Source organism: Arachis stenosperma, chromosome 2 (genome assembly GCF_014773155.1).
Source record: "Arachis stenosperma cultivar V10309 chromosome 2, arast.V10309.gnm1.PFL2, whole genome shotgun sequence".
Classification (NCBI taxonomy): domain Eukaryota; kingdom Viridiplantae; phylum Streptophyta; class Magnoliopsida; order Fabales; family Fabaceae; genus Arachis; species Arachis stenosperma.
Window position 1 is genome coordinate 49245875 of NC_080378.1, and position 8132 is coordinate 49254006.

The 8132-nt window shown below is 39.8% G+C and overlaps 1 non-coding gene across 1 annotated transcript; it reads left to right on the plus strand.

Annotated features, from left to right (window-relative positions):
- Positions 1-1153: 1153 nt before the first annotated feature.
- LOC130964111 (small nucleolar RNA R71) lies at positions 1154-1261 on the plus strand. The gene has a single exon (XR_009080219.1). It is a non-coding gene; the product is annotated as a small nucleolar RNA R71 (small nucleolar RNA).
- Positions 1262-8132: the final 6871 nt, after the last annotated feature.

Genomic DNA, 8132 nt, shown 5'->3' on the forward strand with positions numbered 1-8132 from the left:
GTCTGCCAAGGATGATGGATTCATCCATGCACTTCCCAGGATCTTGTCTCTTTTGAGGTAATTTCTGCCTAGACAAGTCATCTAGTTCTTTGGTGAGCAAGGGAGGTTCATCTTCCCAAGTCTCATTTCCAAATAACTTGTCATTTAGCTTCATGATTGCTCCAAGGTATTTAGCAACTTGCTCTTCAGTGACATACTCATCCTCTTCAGAGGAAGAATACTCATCAGAGCTCATGAAAGGCAGAAGTAAGTCCAATGGAATCTCTATGGTCTCATTTTGAGCCTCAGATTCCCATGGTTCCTCATTGGGGAACTCAGTGGAGGTCAGTGCACGCCCATTGAGGTCTCCTTCAGTGGCGTTCACTTCCTCTTCTTCCTCTCCAAATTCGGCCATGTTAATGACCTTGCACTCTCCTTTTGGATTTTCTTCTGTATTGCTTGGAAGAGTACTTGGAGGGAATTCAGTGACTTTCTTACTCAGCTGACCCACTTGTCCTTCCAAATTTCTGATGGAGGACCTTGTTTCATTCATGAAACTTTGAGTGGTTTTGATTAGATCAGAGACCATTGTTGCTAAGTCAGAGGTATTCTGCTTAGAACTCTCTGTCTGTTGCTGAGAAGATGATGGAAAAGGCTTGTTATTGCCAAGCCTGTTTCTTCCACCATTATTGTTATTGAAACCTTGTTGAGGTCTCTCTTGATTCTTCCATGAGAGATTTGGGTGATTTCTCCATGAAGAATTATAGGTGTTTCCATAGGGTTCTCCTAGGTAATTCACCTCTTCCATGGAAGGGTTCTCAGGATCATAAGCTTCTTCCTCAGATGAAGCATCCTTAGTACTGTTTGGTGCATTTTGCATTCCAGACAGACTTTGAGAAATCAAATTGACTTGTTGAGTCAATATCTTGTTCTGGACCAATATGGCATTCAGAGTGTCAATCTCAAGAACTCCTTTCTTCTGACTAGTCCCATTGTTCACAGGATTCCTTTCAGAAGTGTACATGAATTGGTTATTTGCAACCATTTCAATCAATTCTTGAGCTTCTGCAGGCGTCTTCTTCAGATGAAGAGATCCTCCAGCAGAGCTATCCAAGGACATCTTAGATAGTTCAGAGAGACCATCATAGAAAATACCTATGATGCTCCATTCAGAAAGCATGTCAGAAGGACATTTTCTGATTAATTGTTTGTATCTTTTCCAAGCTTCATAGAGGGATTCTCCATCCTTCTGTCTGAAGGTTTGGACTTCCACTCTAAGCTTACTCCATCTTTGTGGTGGAAAAAACTTTGCCAAGAAGGCATTGACTAGCTTTTCCCAAGAGTTCAGGCTTTCTTTAGGTTGAGAATCCAACCATATTCTAGCTCTGTCTCTTACAGCAAAAGGGAATAGCATCAGTCTGTAGACCTCAGGGTCTACCCCATTAGTCTTGACTGTGTCACAGATTTGCAAGAACTCAGCTAAAAACTGATGAGGATCTTCCATTGGAAGTCCATGGAACTTGCAATTCTGTTGCATTAGAGAAACTAATTGAGGCTTAAGCTCAAAGTTGTTTGCTCCAATGGCAGGGATAGAGATGCTTCTCCCATAGAAATCAGGAGTAGGTGCAGTAAAGTCACCCAGCACCTTCCTTGCATTGTTGGCATTGTTGTTGTTTTCGGCTGCCATGTGTTCTTCTTCTTTGAAGAATTCGGTCAGGTCCTTTAAAGAGAGTTGTGCTTTAGCTTCTCTTAGCTTTTTTTTCAAGGTCCTTTCAGGTTCAGGGTCAGCTTCAACAAGAATGCCTTTGTCTCTGCTCCTACTCATAAGAAAGAGAAGAAAACAAGAGAATATGGAATCCTCTATGTCACAGTATAGAGATTCCTTGAGGTGTCAGAGGAAGAAAAATGGAAGACAGAGGTAGAAAATTCGAACTTATCAAAGAAGATGGAGTTCAAATTTTGCATTAAGGGATAGTGTTAGTCCAAAAATAGAAGGATGTGAGAAGAAGGGAAGTAATTTTCGAAAATTAAGTGAAAGATTTTGAAAATATTTTTGAAAAACATTACTTAATTTTCGAAAATGAAAGTGGGAAAGAAATAAAATGATTTTTGAAAAAGATTTTGAAATTAGAACTTAAAAAGATTTGATTGAAAACTATTTTGAAAAAGATGTGGTTAAGAAGATATGATTGGTTTTAAAAAGATGTGATTGAGAAAATATGATTTGAAAACAATTTTAAAAGATATGATTCGAAAACAATTTGAAAAGATATGATTTTAAAAATTAATGACTTGCCTAACAAGAAAAGATATGATTCAAACATAAAACCTTCCTTAACAGAAAAGGCAAAAAATGTTCAATCAAATCATTAATTGTTAGTAAGTATCTTTGAAAAAGGAAAGAAATTGATTTTGAAAACATTTGATTGAAAAGATATGATTTGAAAAAGATTTGATTTTGAAAAACTTTGAAAACTTGAAAAAAATTGATTTTGAAAACAAAATCTTCCCCCTAGCACCATCCTGGCGTTAAACGCCCAGAATGTGCACATTCTGGCGTTTAACGCCCAAAACTATACCCTTTTGGGCGTTAAACGCCCAACCAGGCACCCTGGCTGGCGTTTAAACGCCAGTCTGTCTTCTTCACTGGGCATTTTTGAATGCCCAGCTTTTTCTGTGTGATTCCTCTGCAGTATGTTCTGAATCTTCAATTCTCTGTATTATTGACTTGAAAAGACACAAATAAAAAATATTTTTGGATTTTTAATAATGAGGAATAATCAAAATGCAACTAAAATCAAATAACAATGCATGCAAGACACCAAACTTAGCAGTTTGTATATATGGGAAACAACAAAACACTCAAGTCAATAGAATTCAAAGATCAAAACAAGAAAATCATCAAGAACAACTTGAAGATTAATGAAGACACATGCATGAATGCAGTAAGAACAGAAACATGCAATTGACACTAAACTTAAGATGAGACTCTAGACTCAAACAAGAAATATTTTTGGATTTTATGCTTTTGTAATTTTTTTTTTTCGAAAATTAGGTGAAAAGGAAAATAAAGGTATCAAAATTCTTAATTAGAATTCCAGGAATCATGCAATGTTAGTCTAAAGCTTTAGTCTAAAGGAATTAGACATAGCTAGCTAAGCTTCAGCAGGACATTGCATTCAAGAGCTCAATTGATGAGGATCAATCAGCTTTGGTGATGATAAGAACATCACCTTGAAACACTAGAATTCATTCTTAAGAACTCTGAAGAAAAATACCTAATCTAAGCAACAAGATGAACCGTCAGTTGTCCATACACAAGAACAATCCCCGGCAACGGCGCCAAAAACTTGGTGCGCGAAATTGTGATCACTACAACTTCACACAACTAACCAGCAAGTGCACTGGGTCGTCCAAGTAATACCTTACGCGAGTAAGGGTCGATCCCACGGAGATTGGTGGTATGAAGCAAGCTATGGTCACCTTGTAAATCTCAGTCAGGCAGACTCAAATGGATATGGTGATGAACGAAAATAATATAAAAGATAAGGATAGTGATACTTATGTAATTCATTGGTAGGAACTTCAGATAAGCGTATGAAGATGCCTTCCCTTCCGTCTCTCTGCTTTCCTACTGCCTTCATCCAATCCTTTCTTACTCCTTTCCATGGCAAGCTCGTGTAGGGTCTCACTGTTGTCAGCAGCTACCTCCCCTCCACGCAGTGAAAGCTAATGCACGCACTCTGTCACAGTGCTGCCAATCACCGGTTTGGTTCCCTCCCCTACCGGAATAGAATCACTCTTTTGCGTCTGTCACTAACGCCCAATAGGTTACAGGTTTGAAGCACGTCACAGTCATTCAGTCATTGAATCCTACTCAGAATACCACAGACAAGGTTAGACCTTCCGGATTCTCTTGAATGCCGCCATCAGGTCCTGCCTATACCACGAAGATTCCGATTAAAGAATCCAAGAGATATTCACTAAGCCTCAGATGCTTGTAGAACAAGAGTGGTTGTCAGTCACTTTGTTCATGAGTGAGAATGGTGATGGGCGTCAATCATCACCTTCATCAAGTTGAAGAACAAGTGATATCTTGGACAAAGAACAAGCGGAATTGAATAGAAGAACAATAGTAATTGCATTAATACTCGAGGTACAGCAGAGCTCCACACCTTAATCTATGGTGTGTAGAAACTCCACCATTGAAAATACATAAGAACAGGGTCTAGGCATGGCCGTGAGGCCAGCCTCCCAATGATCTAAGAACTAGATGTCCCAAGATGAAAAATACAATAGTAAAAGGTCCTATATATAGAAAACTAGTAGCCTAAGGTGTACAAAGATGAGTAAATGACATAAAAATCCACTTCCGGGCCCACTTGGTGTGTGCTTGGGCTGAGCAATGAAGCATTTTTCGTGTAGAGACTCTTCTTGGCGTTTAACTCCCGTTTTGGTGCCAGTTTGGGCGTTTAACTCCCATTCTTGTGCCAGTTTGGGCGTTTAACGCTGGGAATTCTGAGGGTGACTTTGAACGCCGGTTTGGGCCATCAAATCTTGGGCAAAGTATGGACTATCATATATTGCTGGAAAGCCCAGGATGTCTACTTTCCAACGCCGTTGAGAGCGCGCCAATTGGGCTTCTGTAGCTCCAGAAAATCCATTTCGAGTGCAGGGAGGTCAGAATCCAACAGCATCTGCAGTCCTTTTGAGTCTCTGGATCAGATTTTTGCTCAGATCCCTCAATTTCAGCCAGAAAATACCTGAAATCACAGAAAAACACACAAACTCATAGTAAAGTCCAGAAAAGTGAATTTTAACTAAAAACTAATAAAAATATAATAAAAACTCAACTAAAACTACCAAAAACATACTAAAAATAATGCCAAAAAGCGTACAAATTATCCGCTCATCAGGCTTCTACTGGCCTACTCTCTATAAAGATTCCCGAGAGTTTGTGCGTAACTGTGACAGTTGCCAAAGAGCTGGTAACCTGCCTCACGGATATGCCATGCCTCAACAAGGGATATTAGAGATAGAATTGTTTGATGTATGGGGAATCGATTTCATGGGACCATTCCCACCATCATACTCAAACACTTATATTCTAGTGGCAGTGGATTATGTATCTAAGTGGGTAGAAGCAATTGCTACACCCACTAATGATACCAAAACCGTGCTGAAATTCCTCCAGAAAAACATTTTCAGCAGGTTTGGCGTCCCCAGAGTGCTAATCAGTGATGGGGGCACTCATTTCTGCAATAAACATCTATACTCTGCTATGGTTAGATATGGAATCAGCCATAAAGTGGCAACTCCGTATCATCCACAGACAAATGGGCAAGCTGAAGTCTCTAACAGAGAGCTAAAAAGAATCCTAGAACGGACTGTGATAGCCCGAAGAAAGGATTGGGCAAAGAGCTTGGATGATGCTCTGTGGGCATACAGAACAGCATTCAAGACTCCTATAGGCACCTCTCCATACCAACTGGTGTATGGGAAGGCCTGTCATTTGCCTGTGGAACTGGAACATAAAGCCTACTGGGCAACCAGATTCCTAAACATGGATGCACGGTTAGCTGGTGAGAAAAGACTGCTCCAGCTAAATGAGCTAGAGGAGTTCAGACTCAATGCCTGTGAAAATGCAAAAATTTATAAGGAAAAGGCAAAGAAGTGGCATGACAAGAGATTGTCAACCAGAGTCTTTGAGCCAGGACAAAAAGTTCTGCTCTACAACTCCAGGCTCAAACTGTTTCCAGGAAAACTCAAGTCCCGGTGGAGGGGTCCGTATGTGATTACAGGAGTATCACCATATGGATATGTTGAGCTTCAGGATATTGATTCTGACAAGAAGTTCATTGTTAATGGACAGAGAATCAAGCACTATCTTGAAGGAAATTTTGAGCAGGAATGCTCAAAACTGAGACTTGAGTGATTCTCAGTGAAAGTCCAGCTAAAGACAGTAAAGAAGCGCTTGCTGGGAGGCAACCCAGTCATTAGGAAAGTTGTATGAATTGTTCTTACAGAGGCAAGTATCAAAAATGAAGGAATTCACAGAGTTACAGAAGGATTCAGCTCAAAAAGCAGAGAAAATGAGCTTACTGGCGAAAAAACGCCAGTAAGGGGCATTTGGGCGTTAAACGCCAGAATGGGTACCATTCTGGGCGTTTAACGCCAGGAATGGTGCCATTTTGGGCGTTAAACGCCAGAATGGGCACCATTCTGGGCGTTTAACGCCAGGTGTGCAGCATCCTGGGCGTTTTGGAAAAACGCCCAGTGATAAAGGATTTCTGGCGTTTAACGCCAGCCAGGGCACCTGGCTGGGCGTTAAACGCCCAAAAAGGGTAGCAAATGGGCGTTAAACGCCAGAATGGGTGCCATTCTGGGCGTTTAACGCCAGAAAGGTGGGGGGACCACATTTTTGTTTTCAACTCAATTTTTTTCAAACTTTCCTCTTTTTAACCATACTCTTCTACATAAATGCACTTCAACCTTTCATCATTCACTTTCAAATCTTCACAAATCAAAACCATTCTTCAAATCTATTTCAAATTAATCTCAAATCTTCTTCAAAAACTCACCCTTTTCTCAATTTCTTTCCATATCTTTTCAAATCTCTCTCTCTTTTTTTCGAAAACTCCCCTCCCCACCTTATAAATACACGTTTGGCTCCCTCATTCCACCACACCATTCGAATTTCCTCTTCCTCCCCCTCTCTTCTATCTTTTATTTTGCTTGAGGACAAGCAAACCTCTAAGTTTGGTGTGCTTTTCCGTGATCACTAAGCCAAAATTCATCAATATCATGGCTCCTAAGGGAAAACAAACCAATTTAAGAGGCAAGAAAGAGAATAATCCAAAGAATCTTTGGAATGAAGAGAAGTTCTTAACCAAAGAACATGAAGACCATTATCATAAAATAATGGGTCTGAGGTCAGTTATCCCGGAAGTTAAATTTGATCTGAAAGAAGATGAATATCCGGGGATCCAAGAGTAAATTCGAAACAGAGGATGGGAAGTTCTAACCAATCCTGAAACAAAGGTTGGGAGGAACATGGTTCAGGAATTCTACTCAAATCTGTGGCTAACAGATAAGCAGAGAATGTCTGGAACTGCTTACCATACCTACAGAACCATGGTCAGAGGAAAAGTTATATACTTCCATCTGGACAAAATAAGAGAAATCTTCAAGTTGCCTCAACTGCAAGATGATCCTGATTCCTTTAATAGGAGGATGGTGAGAGTAGATAAGGGGTTGGATCAAGTTCTAGAGGACATATGCCTCCCTGGAACTAAGTGGATAACCAATTCTAAGGGTGTCCCAAACCAACTCAAGAGGGGAGACCTCAAACCAATTGTAAGAGGTTGGCTAGACTTCATTGGGCGTTCCATATTGCCCACTAGCAACCGTTCTGAGGTCACCATCAAGAGAGCAGTGATGATTCATTGCATTATGCTTGGAAAAGAAGTGGAGGTGCATCATGTGATTGCTTGTGAGATCTACACAATTGCAAATAGGAATTCCACTGTAACCAAATTAGCTTACCCAAGCTTGATCTCCTTGCTCTGTAAAGAGGCTGGGGTGAAGATAGAAGAAGATGAATTCATACCCATTGAACATCCAATCTCCAAGAAGACAATGGAAGGAACAAGAGAAGCAGGGGCGTGAAATTCAAGAGATGAAACGCCAAAAGCTCTCCTCTCAAGCTGAGGGAGCATCCACTTCTCAAAATCAAGGTTGTTGAGTCCTAACTCTGTGAAAACCTTTATCATTAGGAGCCTATTTTTTTTCGTTTTTCTTGTTTTGTTTTCTATTTTTATTTTTAGTCTCATCTTATATCTATAGTTGAGTCTTGTTCTTAGTTCATAATTAATAAAATTTATGCCTTAAAGTTATGAATGTCCTATGAATCCATCACCTCTCTTAAAAGAAAAATGCTTTAATCACAAAAGAACAAGAAGTACAGGATTTCGAAATTTATCTCTGAAACTAGTTGAATTAGTTTGATGTGGTGACAATACTTTTTGTTTTCTGAATGAATGCTTGAACAGTGCATATGTCTTTTGAATTTGTTGCTTTGAGAATGTTAAAATTGTTGGCTCTTGAAAGAATGAGGAGAAAGAGAACTGTTATTGAGGATCTGAAAAATCATC